This window comes from Aquila chrysaetos, chromosome 2, assembly GCF_900496995.4.
Source record: "Aquila chrysaetos chrysaetos chromosome 2, bAquChr1.4, whole genome shotgun sequence".
Taxonomy (NCBI): Eukaryota; Metazoa; Chordata; class Aves; order Accipitriformes; family Accipitridae; genus Aquila; species Aquila chrysaetos.
The window spans coordinates 7,026,916-7,045,833 of NC_044005.1; the positions used below are offsets into that span (position 1 = coordinate 7,026,916).

The 18,918-nt window shown below is 45.6% G+C and overlaps 1 protein-coding gene across 1 annotated transcript in view; it reads right to left on the bottom strand.

The window, feature by feature from the left end:
* RTN1 (reticulon 1) overlaps nucleotides 1-18,918 on the bottom strand; it is a 123,459-nt gene that overhangs the window by 53,900 nt on the left and 50,641 nt on the right. The gene's annotated exons all lie outside the window — the stretch shown is intronic.

Here is an 18,918-nt window from a genome sequence, read left to right on the forward strand (position 1 = left end):
GCTGCTGTTGTATCTTAAAATAGCTATAATGATCCTGATAGCTGCTAAGAGTCCCCCGCCAATGTTTACCCAGCCTGTGCATAAAAATCTCCAGTGATGGCAATCCCACAACCTCCCTCACAATCTGACTCAGGGGCTCACCATCCAATAATCATAAAAAAAAAAATCCAATGTCCAAAACAAAAACAATCCTGAGCAAAAAAAAATTTTTTTTTTTTTTTTAAATACAGAGAAATGGAAGAGTTTCACCCTAAGCAAACTTTTCATTAAGAAAAAAAATCTGCTGGATAGAAATTGAGATAGAAAGTTGGTAGGCAGTTTTAGGTTTCATTTGCTCTTTTAAAAGTAGCCACCCTAAATTTGTGAAACACCAGGGCAGAGACTAAACATCCTCATTTAGTGATTTCCATGTCCCCAGAAAGCTGTATCCTGTGCGCATCATCTACAAAGCATGCTGGCATGAAAGCAGTTAAACCTCTACCCACGCCCATGCATCATTTTCATACAGTACTTCTAATTCCCTCTGTCAAGCTTTAAGTGCCTGTGGATGACGCTAATTAAATTACAAACAATGGCCACTCTCTATTTGCAGCATTAATATAAAGCACAGCTCGATGATGAGAACAGCAAGATCCCCCATGAGGGAGGCGGGATGTGGCGAGACAAATTTTTATAGGGGCTGAGGGAACGGGTATGTAGAGGAACAAAGCTAATGTCTGCAGGAGCTGGTGCCTATAGGAAGGCAGTAGCCTCTTAACTGCTTGTGCACTGATGCACGCTGCATCGCAGAGGCTGGCCGCCTTTCTCCGACCTCTGCTCATCACCCTGCAAGGGATGTGGGGCTCCTGACCCGCTCCACGTGTGCCCAGTCCTGGGTTACCATGCACAATGCAAACTTAACAGTAATATTAAAGGGACATTGCTGCAGCTGCAAAGCCAGAAGCTGGGAAATGTCAGCGTGAAAGCTCCTGAGCTACTTGCATTTGGTTATTTTCTTTCTCCTTGCACACACGTAATGATACCATCACACTATTTTTTCCCACAGCCCTCCACACATTAGGCATGTGCAGCTCATTTAGTGAGTCCTGAAGCAATTCCTTTTCCCCTTAACACCGTTCAGTGTGTAGATGCAGGCTTTGTTTTACTGCAAAACCTTGCCGGATTTTACATGCACAACCCAAGCCCTGCACAAAGGCAGAATGACCATTTCCCTCACGATACTTTTGCATCACTTGGTACTATGATGACTTGCAAGCAAATTCTCTTCCCTGGGCCACCTTTAGGGTGGGAACAGTATGCTCCTCCTTTTACAAGGGAAACTTGGCAGCATAGGGAAAAAGCAACCCCAAAGTGCCACACTTTGCTTTTCAGCCTACCTATGCTATCTGCTCCTGTGTGTCCATCCTCACTGACTGCGGGTGCTGCCCACCAGCCCTCACCGCTAATCTGCCACTGCGCATACGATGCTGACAGCAGCTCCATCCCCACACCCTGAGAGCCCGTGGCCAGGGATTCGCGGCAGCTGCCTTTGCCATACAAGAGCACAGAGCAAGGAGTGCTGTAGGTAGCAGGGGAAAAATTATCATCACCGCTCCCAGTTATTCCTGGCTTTTAGTTTGCTCTTCTCACCACTATGGAGCACTGCATAGAACTTTTCATAGAAATACTTATGATCAAGCCAAGATCTTGTTTCAGAGTGGTCAGGGTCGCTGCAGAGATTTTTCCTATGCATGTGAGTTTGGGACTTTTTTTTCCTCTCTATCTGTGTAACTTTACATTTATCTACTTTAAATTTCACCTTCTGCTTTCCTTCCAGCTCACTCAGGGCCACAAGATCCTTTTGTACTTCGCTGCAGGCAGCTCTCATCCTCACTGCTCCAAATGACTCAGTCTCATCAGCTAAAGGTACATGAGAACAGAGCCTAAGCAGAAAACCGCAGTGAAACTGAAGCAGAAAGAGGGCTAAGCTGGGCTGCCCAGCAGCCACATCTGGTCCTACCTGACATCATCCAGTACCTCACAAAGACAGCTCATACCCAAAAAAAATTTCTAAATGATCAGTAAGCAAAAACGGATAGGTTCTTTTTGTTGCAAATGTTTTTCTTGCTGAACTTGCCTTTTTGAAAATTATCAATAAACAGGCTTGGATTTTCACAAATGTGTTGGTTAGCTGGAATTATCTGATGCATTGTTTATGCCAACATATTTCGGGCTGTGAATTGCTGACTACAGACTATTCATGCCTGTTGCTGCCAGTATCTGCTGTTTGTAATTTACTATTTGTGCTGGGTGAGTGGCTGTCTAAATCACGGGGTTTCAGGGCTGCTCTTTCATTAGATGATTCCTCGGTGCCTACTGGGCCTGATCCAAAGCCCACCGAATTCACTAGAAAAGTCTCATTGATTCTGAGTGGCTTTGAACGAGCTCAAGATGGCTGAGCAGTACTTTCTGCTCTGGGTGCTCATGAAAAATACACCGTCACAACACCATCAGTGAGCAAAAAATCTGTTTCTACAAACATCCCACTATTGCTAGTAAAGAGAGAGCACAAACATAGTCAAAGGAAATAGAAGTCACCATCAAACCAATATTCATGGATGCTGTTTGCAGCATTCATTTCTGCTTTGTCCACAGTATATGCGAGCCAGATGCACATGAATTTGCAGCACTTAGTAATGCTGATCAATAGAGCAGTGAAAGGGTTTCTAATGCATTTGTGTCAGGTGCTTCATAGCAGGAGTTATAGCAACCCAGGAGAGCTCGCAGGAGAACCACTGTGGTAAAGAGAGCCTGGGAAAATATCATCCTATTCTTTATGTTATTCATCAACAGAAAGAAAAAATAACCCTGAAATAGTCACCGACAGAAACATCACTTCACATTCTCAAATAGTACAAAACCAATGCTGTAGCAGATGTTAACACACGAGCTGATTTAAAATGGACTCACTGTCGATCATAAACCTTTTTTTTTTTTCTTTCTGCAGTGGTTTTGCAAATAACAATGAAACCAGAAAATGCATTTCTTACTGGGGTTCAGGAGGAAGATAAAGAGTTAAAGGGTGTGTGAGCATGTCCATGTGCATGTGTGAGTAGAGAGAAGGTTCACATTAGCAGGACATAGAGGTATCCCAAATCTCAAGGCAACTGCAGAGTCAAAAGCACTGAAGACAGCTGAAATTGCCTAATTACTAGGATTTAATGCAACTCTATTTCCACAGGGAATGATTTAAAGCCATTGGTAAAACTGCCTCTTATTTGGGAAGTGTGAATCTATCAGCTATTAGGCTGGCTATTAAAGACATGGAAACCTATAATAGCTGAGCAGATTTTTGCTGAAGAATAGTGTATTCAGAGCCTGGTGATTAAGCAATGCCCTCTCTGACTTTAAGTTTATTTAGTTCAATATCCGTGGGAAGGAGAAGCCTTGAATAGCACTGGCAACTGATGGCAGTATCAGATCTGAATTTACCCTTGTTACAAAGGCTTGGTTTTTTTAATCTGTATTTCCCTCAAATGTGCCCAAAAACTTGCCTGCCAATTCAGGTAAAGCAAAACTATTCAGCACTTGAGAGCAGCAGTCACGCTTTCTTGTAATATGAGCCCTCGGGAAATAATTTCACTTCCTGTGACCAGCTAAGAAGTAATGGGTCTGATTCAATCATTCAAGCACAGCTGAGATGCGCAGCAAGTTACATGTGTTTTCATCAGCAGTAAAGGAAAAAAAAAAATTGAAAATGACTGTTTTGTTTCCTCAGAATAACTAAGTGAATGCTCCAGAAATCCTCTCCTACAGCACTGGATTTAGAGCTATTTAGCAATTGACACAGGAAATAATTTAGAAATCATTGGTTCCATGCAGAGTAACTCTTAATTTAAGAAAGGCAGCTGAAGCCCAATTTGTATCAATGCAAGCTGAACTGCTGCAGTACACTGGAAGAGGAAATCAAAAGCTGAGGATGATAGACAAGAAAAAGAGCTAATTTAAATAAAACTGCCTTTTTTTTTTCCCCAACTAGAGTATGCTCAGTGTTCTTAAAATTGATCACTTCAGAATATTGTGTTCAATTTTCAATAAAATAACCAGTTTCCACGTTAACGTGCCTTTCTTAATCTTCACATGCAATTCTGGTGACCTTCAATGGCACAGACAGACTGACACAGAAGGACATGAAATTTCAGTTCTGCAGAACAGCTGGCAACCCCGCAATGTGAGGTTCAGTATTTATTTTATGTCAGTGATTCGGTCAGAATTATTAATTTTTCAGAAGAGGAGGGGGAGAACTAATCTTTAATTAGATGATGCTATTTTTACAGCCTGGAGCTGCACTGAGAAGAGGAAGGATCTTTGGTTGCAACTGGAGGAATCAAGGTTTCAGTGACCTTTTCAGACAAAAGCAGAATAGTGTGAGCAAACCACTTCCAGCAAATTCCTGTAAGTCTTTTAAATAGTTGGCTCTGACTTTTGCTTTGGATACTAAGCCTTAGGAGCCGTTACTGGCTACCCCAGTTCTGCAGGGCTGGTAGCTCCCAGGAGCAGGGTCTCCCCAGCTCTCTCCCGTGTCCACGCAGATCACAACTTCCTGGCGACAAGATCCACCTTGTCCTGTTTGGACAGTCCCTGACTTGCGGTAATTTATGGACTAGAGATAATAATGAGCAAAGACCCATAAACGAGGTGAGTACTCTTGTTTGACTGGCTCCAAATGATGCTAGAGGGTCTCTCAGGCCACATGGCGCTCCCAGTACCTCAGCCCTTTAGATGTCATCCAGAGACTTTAGGTAACAAAGAGGCCAAAACTGAGCGATGAGCATTTTCCGACACAGCAACTTTGCTCTGATCCAAGACTCCTGAAGGCACCACAGAGCTCAGGGATATGCAGTGACTTTCTTTCAGCACTCAGACTAAAGCCTGGTTCTTAAAAAGATATCCTATATTGTCTTAAAGACTCAAGGAGGTGGTTGAGCACTTTGCCAAGCTTTTTATTTCATAATTACCCTCTTGCCTAGAAAGGCTGATTTCATAGCAAGGCTGACTGTCTAAATCCAAGGAGCCATCATGGCATCCCATTGCACCTGACAGCGATGCAGGAGAGTCCTATTTCCCAGACCTTGCCACCACCTAAACATCTGTATCTGGAGATCAAACCACAGCTTGGGGTCCTCTCTGATGACCAGCACAGACCATGTTTCCCAGCCCCACATCAGCAGCTTACATTCCAGCCTCTCCTTCATTTTTATTGTTCATCCATGACCACCAGATAGATGCATCTTCCTGCTTGCTTCCAAATACACAACAAAAGTAGCTATTAAACATCCTGCCTTTTCTGTACCAAATCTACAATTTTGTCATCAGCCACTAGCAAAAAGCCTATGCTTGACCTTGGCTGCTTCTTATTCCTAACTTATCCTTAAAAAAAGGAGAAAAAAAGGGAAAGACTTTTTACTTCTGTTCTTTTGACCCTTATATATGATGTCTCACTGTTTCTTTTTAGTTTCCCAACTCAGTTACCTTCCTTTTTAAAACTCACATTATATTGCCTTACTATGATCTCATCTGTAGTCATATACATCTTTATACAGATGTTCAGTGTTTTATCACGTTTCCACATCTCTTTACAGTACCCAGATGGACAGCAGTCCCAAGCCTATCTGCAAATTCAAAGTACACCCAGTTGTCTTAGATCCAGACCAAGCTGTTTCTTCCTCTCTGCTTGATTTCAAGTCCAACTCAAACCTCAGAAAAGCTCCGCAGATTTCCAAACGTCCTTTGCTAGTACCACTCCCAGCAGCGGCAAGGGCAGCTTGCACGAATGGCAGAGGCATCTCTGAGCCCCATGCCAAATCACACAATGCTTCGAAGTAGGCTGGCTACCCCCAGGGATATTTGAAGGTACCACTTGGAAGCCGTGCTCTCAATTTTGCAAGACCCTTCTCCATGAATTTTCTAACATAAGACATTTCAATATCCATGCAAACCTCAAAAGTACTTGAGCACTTGTGTGTCAGCTCAAGTAGAGTTTGAAACCCAAACAGCTGAGACTTCTCATGCCAAGTGCAGGCATCACCATGTTGTGGATAACACCACTAAATCAGCTCTCAGTCTCCCCAGGATTAGCCTTTCTCAATAGCCAGAGCCAGTTGTCAGCCCTGAGCTATACTACCTCCAGATGCTATAGGTTAGATGCAGAGAGCAGCAAGCTGCTTGCAAGAGAACTGCACTAGGCATGCATCCCTGGTAGCAGTGCCAGCTATTCCCAGCTGCCAGGAGATGGTGCTCTTTGTTTTAGCTCAGGATTTGCAAACCCACTTTACAGGTTAGCAACTTCTTTTCCTCCAGAACTCTCACGTTGCTGACTGCAGGAAAGATATAACTCTGCAAGTCACACCACTCGCAAATATGAAGTATATGGCCATACTCTGAAAGTCATTTTGAGATTCATTTGCACAATAGATGCTATAAGAAAATTGGATGTATCAGAAGGATACATGCTCCTACTCTATTATTTCCCCCTGGCTCTCTGCATGGGTCCTGAATGTGTTGGGGAAACTCAGAGCAGCAAGAAGGCTGCTTCCCGCTGTCTCAGAGCAGCTGACAGCTCTGCACCTTAGCTCCTGGGGACAGGAATGAGTCAGTGCATCAGCTGTGCAAGTTATTCATCCTTCCCCTCGAGATCCCACAGCAGCCAGAGGAAATGGTGCCATGCAGAGAGGCTGGTGCTGTCTCCTGCACAGGTAGGAGGGCAAAAGGACAGGGGGGGGAAATTCTCTTTACACTCCGGTTACTCCATTGACTTCATTGGAGTGACTTCTGATTCATCCCACCTGAGATGGAAAGCAAGCCCTAAACTCAGACAAGTTAATGATATGCTTTGATGCATGTAAAACCCCTTCTGCAGATCAATATGCAGAGGATATGAGTTACTACAGCCTCCAGCCCCAGAGCTTTAGCTGTGTATTACAAGCAGGTATTGCAGCTTCCAGTTCCAGGGCTTCCCCATTTCAGTCCTCCATGTGCTAAATATATGTGGGCGTGGGGGTCAGCTGGGATCCCAGCCCCCAAAAAACCTTGGCTTCTGAGGATGAGCATCCTTTATCAACTCACCACCTCCTGGTAAGCACGGAGGCTGGAGCAGGGGACAAATATCTTTCAGGATTCAAACCCTGGACGCCCTAACACTTTTAGGAATTTCAGTTTGGGGGCTGCCTGGTTGAGACACTCCCCCCAGCAGCTGGTGCCAGGTCACCGTCATGTTATGCCAAAGCGTGGTTCTTCCGTGTGGCTTCCCAAGACCCTGTCTGGGGGGTTCTCCTGTTGCCCCAGCTGACTTTGGATTTCTTCCAAAAACTGGACGGGCACAGATCAGGTCCTGGCTCAGCTGCTGAGTGCTACAGCCCTGTCTGCGGGAGGGATGTGTAAGAAACACTGATGAGCTTTTAATAAGATTAAGACAGATCCACTCTTGAGAACGCAGGACGCACTGCGCTGCCAGCACCATCATCCCGGCAGACTGTTAACAGCATCTTTTTTTTTGTTGTGGACTCTGCACCACAAGAGCTATTGTCTCCCTGCCAGCACCACTCTGAAAAGATACCAGGGTCCATCTTTTTGCTGCTGCTCAGTAGGCACTGAGGGTGTCATGATGCACCCCGGACCAAGCCAAGTCAAACAGAGGAGTGGAGCTCGGTTTGGTGATGCTGAACAGCCTCAGCTCCCACGGACATCCACAGAGCTCATGTTATCTGACAGGGGATGTTCAGCAGGTTCCCCAAAGCCAACCAGCCAGTGTGCAAAGTGAACCCATAGTAAATGATTCAGCAGTTCCCACCCCCACATGCTCTCTAGGCTTTCTGCTTCAATAAATGGTCTCAGAGAGCTTCAGTTTGACCTGGCCTTAAAACCCTGGTTTAAAGTCCATGACAGCCCCCCCAGTACTCTAGACAGCATGAAAAAATCAGAAACACTGAAAAACGAGCCCTGAGAGGAGCACAAGAACTGTTTGAAATGTGCATAAAGTTGCAAATGCTCCTGCTAGAAATGCAGCTGCAGCAGATTTTCATAATTATCAGAAAAGGATACAAATATCATTTAGTAAGTTTTAACAAAAGTCTGGTTCAGGAAAAATGCAGGTTTTCACTCCTGTGATATGAGTAACATGGCTGGTCAGTAGGGTTCAGCGACACTAAGGTACTGCCTGAAATGCTATCAAATGCACTTTGCTAAGGATAACTAAACCCCGCTTATGAGAATAATTCATTCTTATTTCACTGCAGTCACATTTCCCCTAGAATGATCAAACTCCACTGAGTCCCACTCCAAGCACTAAATGAATTAGCACCTAAATCATTCTTTTCAATGACTTGAAATGGGGCCTAACTCCCTTTAGAGCACTAGACACCAAAGTGTCTCACAAAATCTGGATGTGTTTGGCTAAGTGTCTTCCACCTTTAAGTTCTAAAATACCTAAATCCCATTTCAAACATGATTTAGGAACTTCAGCTATTCACTGTTTTTACCCGCAAACTGCTACAAAGCAGTCTGTCACTCTCCAAACTCAGACCAGGTTGTCTTTCAATACCCCCTGCAGAAACACCTTCTTCCCCTGCCCAGCCTCCATCCCAGGGCTCTGCCACAGGCACCTCCCACACATCCAGCCCCACCTTTGCTGCATCCCAGTTACTTAAAAATTGAGCTTCGCATGATTGCTGTAAGGCAATCCACAGCCGCTCAGCTGCAGATTCAAACTTAGCCTGGAAAAGAGAAAAATGCCAACGCCAGCTGCTCTTGATGCTGCGATAAACCCGGGACAGAAATCATTGCCCTACAGCTTCAGGCTCTTCCACGCCCTGGGAGCGAGGGCTCAGCAGCAGGGAGGTAAAAGCCAGTATTGGAGAAGGGCTTCTACTGAAATACAAGTCTTTGAGCAAGAGTTTGATGCACATGTGGAAGGGACTGCTGAGTTTTCTCTACGCCACCTGACCGCAACATCTCATGGAAATCCAGCTATTAAAAAATGAGAAAAAAGGAAGAAAGGGTCGCTTTGCACTTGGCTCCCCATCCCCTAAGATTGAAGCTACCCCAGTGGCATGAATCTTCCAGGGAGACAGAGCGACAATAGCAATGAAGTTCAGCTGAAATCACTGAGGGCTCTCGAGAGGAAAATTAATTTTGTGACGATGCATAACACCTACAGCGATGTGTCAGGCACGGTAATTCAGGGAGAAAACCAGCTGTCAGGCACTGAGCGCTGGGGTAAATCAGGAGCGACTCCACCAAAGGCACTAGAGTTACACCTGCATAAAACTGTCACCAGGGAAGGAAGTACGAGGCCCTGGGAGCCAACAAATAGAGTCTGAAGACAAGGCATTGCTGGCCACAAATCAGGATCAAATCTAATGCCCAAGGGACAGCAGGGAAATCTAGGTCAGAGAGGACACGGTGGCGCGAGGCTGACGCAGGCAAAGAGACAGAGCTCAAAAATCACCATCTAACTCTCTTTTAACCCAAGGTTTTCCCATCGCAACATGACCTGTGCCAGAAAGACCAGAGGACCAGTGTATGCTGGCTCCTGGTGACCACCTTTATTGGCAGCAATAAAAACATTAGGAGAAAAGACCCTGTATAGCATCAAATAGGATCCAGAATATATAACATCAAGGAGGAGTGAGGGAATATGAGCAACATCAGAAAAGATTTTGTTTTTAAATTTAAAAAGAGAAACAGGGAGGTTCTGCTGAGGCAGGTGAGGCAGCAGGCTCTGATCCAAGTGCTAATGCGGCTTCCTTGCATGTTAAGTGATTTCTCTCTGTTTCTAGAAGGTGGGGGCACCAAGAGTGCATCTGAAAGTCAATCAAAAAGTTCTCAAAAGTGTATTAAAAGTTAAACCTCTCAAAGTAGTGCAGAATGTGGGGCAGAGCCACTGCAGTCATAAATCAGCATCAACCTGCTGGCTCCAGCTTCTGCTTAAGGAGGATCGGGCCATATGTGCTATAACTAATGCTATAAATGTCCTTTCCTTCAAGGTCTCTCCTTTATTTACCTGCCACTATGTATCTTCACCTGCAAAAGATGAGTTTACTCCAGAGACAGGAAAAATCCTCCCCAGACATCTCACTTCCCTGAAGGACGTTTTTAGAGACTTATTCCACCCTTCACTCAAGTGGAGCGAAGAACCAATACAACTACAAGCCACTCCATTTCCTGACCGTGGATACGCGACACCAAAAATACTTGCCCACCCAGGAGACCAGCCAGCAAGTCTGAAGTCTGTACTTCGAGCAGAGGCATAATTAAGGTTTCAAGGAACACAGGTTAGTTGGACTGTCCCTCTCCCTGAAAGCCCAGGAGAAGCTCCTGCTCCTTCCTTACTCGGCAGCTCTCCATCTCTTTACATTTGCAAAGCCTGAAGGCTTGCAAGGGTGACGTGGGACCTCTGTGGTGAGCTGGGGCCTGGTCAACAGGCTGGCTTGTCTTTGGGGACCTTTCACAGACACCTTGGATGTCACCCACAAGCTCCTCACTCCTGGATACCCCCAAGCTGTGGGGAAAGGAGCAGCTCCTCTCCCCTCTATACATGCACACCATGCAGGCAACCCCACGGGCAGCACTGCAGACTCACCCAGTTTCCTGGGATAAAGAAACCTAGGACTTGGGTATCTTTGGCTCTGGCCCTCTTCTGTCCCACTGCAGCCAGCAGGACAGGGGTAGGGGCAATTGCTTTGCTCTAGGGCAGGCAGCTGCTGATCACCACTTTTCTGGAAGAGCGGAGGAAAGCCAAGGCAAAGTCATGCCTCTGCTGTTTGCAAGGGGACCCGGCTCCCCGCAGACAGAGTTGGTGGCTAAATCACAGTCTTCTGCAGATTTAAAGACAGCGGAGGCTGCACTGCAGAAAGCTTTTGAGGTTGTGGTGGAGCAACCTTGATTCAAACCAACCATTTGCTGGAATTAATGTTTGTTATTAAAGCAGGAGGGGGGCAGCAGCTTGACAGCAGTGCCAGGACCAACCTCTCTGACAGGCGCTTCTCTCCGCATTCAGCGGCACAGCCTGGCATTTGGCTTCACAAGTGAAAAGCTGAGGATAATTACCCAGATCATGATGCTTCGTGCAGCTTTCCTAGAGTCTCTGCCGCCTGCCTGGGAAGGGTCAGCTGCCAGGTAACTGTGGAAGCTGCAGTGAAAGGCAGGAGCAGACAGTTGTCTCCTTGCTCTCCTCCTCTGCCTGACCTCCCATCTGTGTGCCGACGGTGCTGCTGAAGCAGTTCTTGTGGAGCGGTTATTGCACACCACTGCCTCACCCACACCTGCTGGAAGATTTCTATTAAAAGCTGCAATGAAATCTTAGCTTTTCAATCACAGGGACATACGTTTTCCTCTGAAGAATGTCCCTTCCCCAGAGAAACATCCAAGCCTCCAAACCTGAAAATCTCTGACTTTGCTGCCATCCTGACCTTAGAAGGGGCAGAAAGCACTGAAATAGTTTCCTATTCAACCTCCGGGGAGGTTTCAGATCCTACATACTGAAGGTTTTTAAGAGTAGTTACACAAGTAACTCTTAAATGGTTTCAGTAGAGGTCCTCCTGCTTGGGGAGACAGGATAAATACATGACATCCACAGCAGCTCTCCTGCTTTAGGCTCTAGCATGAACTACTTTTGGAGGACAGCTACACAACAGCCAGACTTGCAGCTATGATCACGAACAAGGACCTTTCCATCCCAGAAGATACACCAGGTAGAGTGTTTCATCTGAGAAGAAAGCAGCTTCTAGATCAAGTTCTGGACAGGACATCTCTGCAGATACTGGTGATTCACCTACAGGTTCGTGCCAAAACAATAAACATGTCTAAAGAGAAAAAGCAAATATGGCAAGCAGTTTTTCTGCTGTGTCTTCAAAGAGATAGAAAGGAACATCCAGAAAACTTCAGGGCAAGCGAAGCAATATGTCCTCGGGGAAAAGCCCATTTTGAGAGTCTACCACAGCGAGTGAGCCAGAGGGCATTTCGAAGAGCATGACTACTACCTAAGATTAAGCATTAGGTTTTGCTTAAATAAAAAATAAAATAAAATAATAAAAAAAATCTAATAGCCTTCTTGGCTATAAGCTTGGTGTTAGGAAGCCAAGGAAAAGTAGCGAGTGTAGGAAACTTAACTTTCCCATGTATTTTTGGCATTCAGTCCTCTCTGGTAATCAACTCAACATATGTAAAGGAAATCAGTCAAACGGACAAAGTGTTAACAGGGGAATTAAGACACTAAGATATCCTGGAGTGAGTTCTTCACATGCAATATCAGATATTGGCTAATCATTCATTGCATTAAAAACCTCAGCCAGGGTAGTGTAAATGCATCAGCAGATGACACTGTGCGCAGGGATGTAGCATATTTCCCTTGGGCAGAAGCCAGAGTGCAAGGGTGTATGCAGTGCTGCAGACTGAGCATGACCAAGTACCCAGGCAGGACATGAAAGGAGGCAAGAGGCAGCCCAGGAACAGACAGCAAAAGAAGTAAGAGCTCATGGACTAACCCTGCAATGTAAAACAAAGAAGGTCCCGTACAGGGATGGGCAGGGCAGGGAGAAGAGACTCCCACTATTTATCTGTAGCTTGTCCTCTGGCACAGATAAACCAGGAGCCAGGTATTTGTGCAGTTTGTTTTCTTCATTTAGGAAAAGCATGGAAAGATGCAGAGAAGCTACAGAAGTTGCTGTTGGCATAAGTACTGGAGGGCAGGATACCTGGGACCAGTCTGGAGGAAGGAATAACAGAGATAGATTTATATTGTATGGAAAGGGGAAGGGAGGGGGAGGGCAGGATCACAGTCTATAAGTACTCTGAAGGTACCAGTATAAGTGAAGGGAGGGAATTAGTCACAGTCTTAAGAGGATGAGAGGAAGAAGAGCAATGGCTTGAAGTTAAGATATAAAATTAGGCTACATGTCAAGGTGTATTTCTTGATGGAAAAGGGCAGAGGAGTGGAATAGGGAGCACAAGGTGTGCCCATATACCGTCTCCGCATTACAGCACATCTGGATGGGCCTTAGCAGGGAATGAACTCCAGCTTTCCCCTGGGAAGGGGTTCCAGATGTCTTTTTCTGGCACCACTGTCAATAGCCCGATTTTGCCTCTTGTACATTAGCACTTCAGATGAAGTTTGGCAAAACAGAAAATTAAAGGGAAATAATTCTGCTTGGAACTGAGCTGGAACAGATTTTTTTTCCATGGGTTCCCCCCCCCTCCCTTTTTTTTTTTTTAAATGAAACACAAAAACAAACCAATAAAAATCATTCTAGGTCAAATCAATTTAATTTGACCTGAAGCTAAATGTCAGATCTGGTTTACAGCAAACTTTGAATATCAAAGGGAAGCGCTGTGCATCAGGGTCCCTCGTGGCAGCACGCGCAACATGGTGCATGTAGGGGGACCTTCATTTTCCCTACCCCACCCCAGCTGCACCTAACAGGCTGCAGCTCCCTTCAGAGTCAGAGAAGCATCTTTTACCTTCTTCCCTAACTTCTTCCCAAGTCCAACCATTTCAGCATAGCACCCATATGACCAAAGTTCACAGGCAGTCCTAAATCATGCTCAGACCCATCTTAGTTGCCAGTGTTTTGGATTTGAGCCCATGAAATTATTCACCACATCATATAGTTGCTATAGTAACATCCTATTGAGTATTATTAGAAATCGCTGTCCCAAAATCCCATATACTGGAAGGAGTTGTGCAGCAGGGGTAAGAGCCATCTTTGCCTGCACAGCTTTCCATTCCCCATAGCTCCCAACAGCAGATGATCCAGGCAGTGGATTAATCATGCCCTATCTTTCCCCGGCACTATTGGTTGCAGCACTGAGCTGTGGAGTGCAAAAAGCAATGTGTACCCCACTTCCAACTGACCCAGCTTCTTCAAAGCAGCTGCTGTTTAAAGCTGCTTCTTCACAGCAACTTGCTTACACATTTTCCAGAAGTGAATTAACAAAATATGCTCTAATTTAAATGCAGACAACGGGTATTTTTGTTAGCTCAAGCAAACAAGGAAAATCTGAGCCCCTTTCCCCTCCATTTTTCACAAGAATTTAGAATATGACCCTGCAGAGATTAAATTTTGCAGTAAACCTTCCTGAACATTTCCCATTTATGAAAAAGAACCACAACTTTTTTTTTTCTGATGTTAAATGTTAGAACAGTGCACATTCCTCAGGAAACAGGAAATTAAGCCAGTACAGGGCTGAGGATGGACAGAGATGACTGGACAGAGGAAGAATCAGGCTGCACCTTGCTCTAAAACACAAGTCACTACATTCTTCCACTAAACTCCTCTTCCAAGAGGAAAACTGGGTTTCAGTAGTTAAATATAACTAATTCAGGCAATGGCTTTCCACAATAAATTAGAAGTTTGGCGAAGTTCTAAATAGCATTTGATGTTGTCTTATGCAAATACCACATGGCTCAGGTGCTGCATCTCTTAGTGCCCGCAAGGCCAGCAGATGTCCACATCAGCTGTGGGGTTATAAGACAAAAAGGGCTTCTGAGGTCCACACAGCTCCCAGCCTGATCTGAAATAGTCCAAAGACAATAACCAATGTTCTCCTCCTTCAAAAACTGGAAACAGGACAGAGAAGGGAAGTTGGAGATGGGAGACTGTATGAAGAGTATTTCCAACAGGCTATTTATACCCTTACTGGCTCGACTTCCATTTACCCTGAAGCCATTTAACACTGTTTCGCAGTGTGAAAGGGCCTTCATGTGGATAAACATTCAGGTCTGTCACTGTAAGGCACTCACAACATATGGGCAGACTCTTCCTTTTTAGTATTTTCATCCACTTAAATACATCAGATAAAGGCTTAAGGATTTTATGTCTGCTTTTGACCACGGTGACAAGTGTAAACAGCCATCCCAGTGAGATATTTCTGCCTGCACACCCAGGATGCAACAAAACACCTCCCTGGGCAGCCCTCCCACTTCCCAAGCCAAATGCTATGCTGGCAACCCAGGTCAGGCCCTCGCGTTTGGGTATCAAGAGCCCCCATCTCTTGTCTTGACCTGTCTCAGGGTATCTCCAGGTGGTTCTCACGTAAGCTGCAGACCAAGGTCAGATTGGTCTTCGATGGGGAGGGCAGAAATGGCTTTTCCATCCTAACTATAGGTGGTCACCTTGATGCAAGATGCTTCATCCCCCAGCCCAGCTTACCCAGTCTCTGCATCTTTCAGCTAGCTCTCAAGTCAGCTTTTAAGCTGACACATAGGTTTTGGCCATCTCTGTACCAGGTGGCTAAATTACACCAGAGATCTTTGGCACCTGCTTGCCCCAGGGACTATTTGGGCAGAGCATCCCCAACAGATTTTTGGTTGTGATGATGAGAAGGAAACAGCTGAGGAATGAAGCAAAAAGGATGCAGAGACAAGAGGAAAAACAGGGAGAACAACTCAGTGCTAAGAACAGGGAGAAGTATTGGGAGAGAGGAGAAAGATGGGGTGTGTGGGACTGGCATGGAAAGCAGGGGGAAAAGGACACTGATGTGGAGAGAGAGAAATAGACAGAGTGAGAATTAAATGAAAGAAGAGTGATGCAGAAGAATCAAAACAAAGTCATGGGAACAAAGGACAAGAGAGGTAGAAGGCAGAGGGTGAAGTATGAAATGGGTGAGGAGAGACAGAAGAAATTTTAGAACTGCTAGGGTGGACACACATACCTGTCTGTATGTACAGTCTGACAGTTACTACATTTGATGTACACTTCCCGCGTTCATGTTCATCCATCATACATTTCTGGGACACTATTTTTAGCCATGTACAAAATCACACTAGGAGCTTTTCTTGCTTCCATTTTGGAGGAAGGGCCAGGCACTTCCCAGGCACAAGGTGAATCTCTTTTTAGAATAAATTCAGAAAGACTATCAGAGCAAACCCAATGCCTATTAATAAATAACTCTGCTCCTGTGGAGGAGGCTGTGGCAAGGAGCTATTCTCAGATGTTCACATAGCCCTGAAGGAGAGGATGCTTGGGAGCAAATAAGGAGGTGGTGGCCACCAGCCCTGCGTGGCTTGGGCATTTGACCTGCACTCCTGTGGGGAAGGAGCTTTTCCAGCCTGGAGCAGCAAAGGGCATGAGGAGCAACATGTGCACAAAGGCAGAAGAACGTGGCCGACGTGAGCTGTTGTACAGGTCCTGTTGCCTGGACCAAGGCAGCTCCTTCTTGCACCATGGCCATCCCACGCCCTCTGCACCAGTCTGCTGGTTGATAGCCTGTGACAGGTTCAGCAGCACCAGTCTGATCCTATTTTTGTTCCACATCAGGTGTGAGGACCTTGGGTGGAGCAGACCTGCTACTGGAGGGAGCAGGGAGGCAGGAGGCTTTGTTCTGTGCTGTTGTGCTGCCATCCTTATCAGCAGGCCTGGGATATTGCTGGCTAACATGGCTGCAGCATGAAACACTGGGCAGGGTGGGGATTAGCTTAAGGCAGAAATGTGCTGATTTAAGGTTAACCCTTCCCCAGCGTCATCTCTGTGCTTGAATCCACCAAATAAGTTGTGTCCTGCTCCCTGCACATTACAGCTGCTCTGCACCTCACTATAAGCATCAGATGAGGTCAATTTATCCAGTTATAGGAGGAAGAACCCAGAAGTTTGTATAAGCCACTGATCCCTTCTTGGATAGGACAACAAGAAAGGCAGGGATTTAGTCTGACCAAAGATCAGCTCTAGTTTCTTCCCTTTAGGGCTGCTTGAGCCTGGCATAACTTAGCCCTGCCTCAAGGCTGCTCTAACTCCACAATGGGAGAGTGGCTCTGCATGGAGTAGCACACGGAGATGCCCAAAGCCATTTCTATCCTCCCTCAGCACCCCCTCCAGGCCGCATGCAATTTGACCATACTATACAGTACATTCAGCCTGCTCTGAAAAGCATCTATCCACCTCCCTGGGAGGTGGCTGGGGACAGCCATGAGCTGAGACACAGGAACTAAAACAAGGTTTGGCAGTACTCATGCAAGCATCTTTCAATTATCCATTTACCCACACATTCCTTCCCTTTGGCTACTATATTGCTAATTACCTAAATTATGCAGCCATATTCACCTGGAAATGTATGAAATAGGACATTGATACATTTTATAAGATGGCAGTGGAAGCTTCACTTTCATGAGAGGTAAAAACAAAATAAGACTTTCGTCCATCTGCAATCCAACTTTACTCAACTGCCTTTTATAGCAGTTGGGATGACAGAGATGCATGCTCCTGAGAGTCCAGACACTAAAAGTATCTGTAATGTGCATCAGACTGTGAGTGCCTGCACCGTTTATACTCATTAAATTGATGTGAGGCTCCCAAATCCCTTCACTGCTCTTTCAGAAGATACAGATTCTTGCTTAAAAACTGGTAGGTTCCCCAATTCTGGTCCATTCCCAAAGTCTCTAGGATCAGAGCTGCAGAGGTCCTGACTGCAGCACAGATGGCTTTAATGAAGTTAGTGGGTTGGGCGGTGTCCCGTAGCCAGAGGAGTGTGCCAGAGATGCACAGAGATGTCAGGAGGGTGAAGCTGGGTGGAAATGCAGCAGTAGTGCTGAACTCCAGGCAGGGCTGTGGCTCAGCCGCAGAGGCTGTGAAGGTGCAGAAGTGCTGCTTGAGAGTTGGAGGAGCATGTTCTTGGTGAATTCAATGGATCATGCAGATGCAGAAAGTGGAGAATACGCAAGTGCCCAGATGGGAATCAGTCTCTCCTGTGGTACTCCTCTGTCATCCATCCCATGCAAATCCATGCAGAGCATGGGCAACGCCGAAACAAAACCCTTATGGGTTTGAGATGTGAGAGAGGTCTCTGTTGCAGGCTTTCAAACACAGTCTGCCTTGATACCACAGCTAAAGAAGGAGCCTGGATATCTCAGGTCTGAGGCTCGCTGCCAGCCTTGGAGATAGCTGAAGTCCCTTCTGCTCACCAGCACTTCAGCCCTCAAAAATAAACCTATTTCCTATCACCACTTGGCAGGAGTGCAGTTACCTGTGCTGCTGGAAGGGAATGGGAGACTGTTCAAAGGGGAAAATGGAAGTTGGGTAAATGCCTCCCAGATGTGCAAGGCGATACACTGTAAGCTCCTGCCCTCTCCAGCCCCAGCGTGACTTGCATCTCCATGACCTTGCTTCTCAACTAGACTTTTTGGGGTCATCAAACGAGACACGGCCATCCTATTTATCTCCAGCTACACCACCTTTAAACCAAGGAGTCAGACTTTTGGAGCCAAGTTGCTCAGTCACACAGCAGCCTGCTGCTTTCCAACACATTTTAAAGACACTTCATGGGAAAAAGAGCCAGTTTTCAACAACATGTAAAGCTGTAAGTGGGGAATGTTTGGACCACTAAGTAGAGCCATCCCCTTACCCAATGGTGAACAATATCACAGGCCCATTTTCAGGACATCAACCTCTGTCTTAAAAAACAATTTGACTTTTGACTCCTTACACCCATTAGAAAACTGGTCCACAACATGACTGATCTGGTGTTTTAAGAGTCTCCTAAATTTCCACCCTAAATTTATTCATCACCAGCCTACATCCATTAGTTCTTCTGTCAGCATTGGCTTTTGCCCCTTGAAAATATTTATAGGAAGCAATCATTCCCTTGGAGCTTTCATTTTGCTAGACTGAACAAATTACTCTCTCTAGTCTCCTAAGGAAAGCTCTCCACACCCTGACATTAAATCTCATGGAGAGTCTAGGATGCCTAGTGCCACGCTCTGGGAAGTTTCTTCTATTTTCTGTCCTAAATTCTTCTTTAGTGCTATGTACTTTAAGCCACTCTTTAATGATGTTTCTACACACAGAAATGCATTTTAACTCAGTGCAGACAGCTCACACCATTATTTCATTTGGCTCGAGGAGCATGAAAATACACTGATAGCAGTAGGTTAGTTTCTGAAGTATTGTTCTT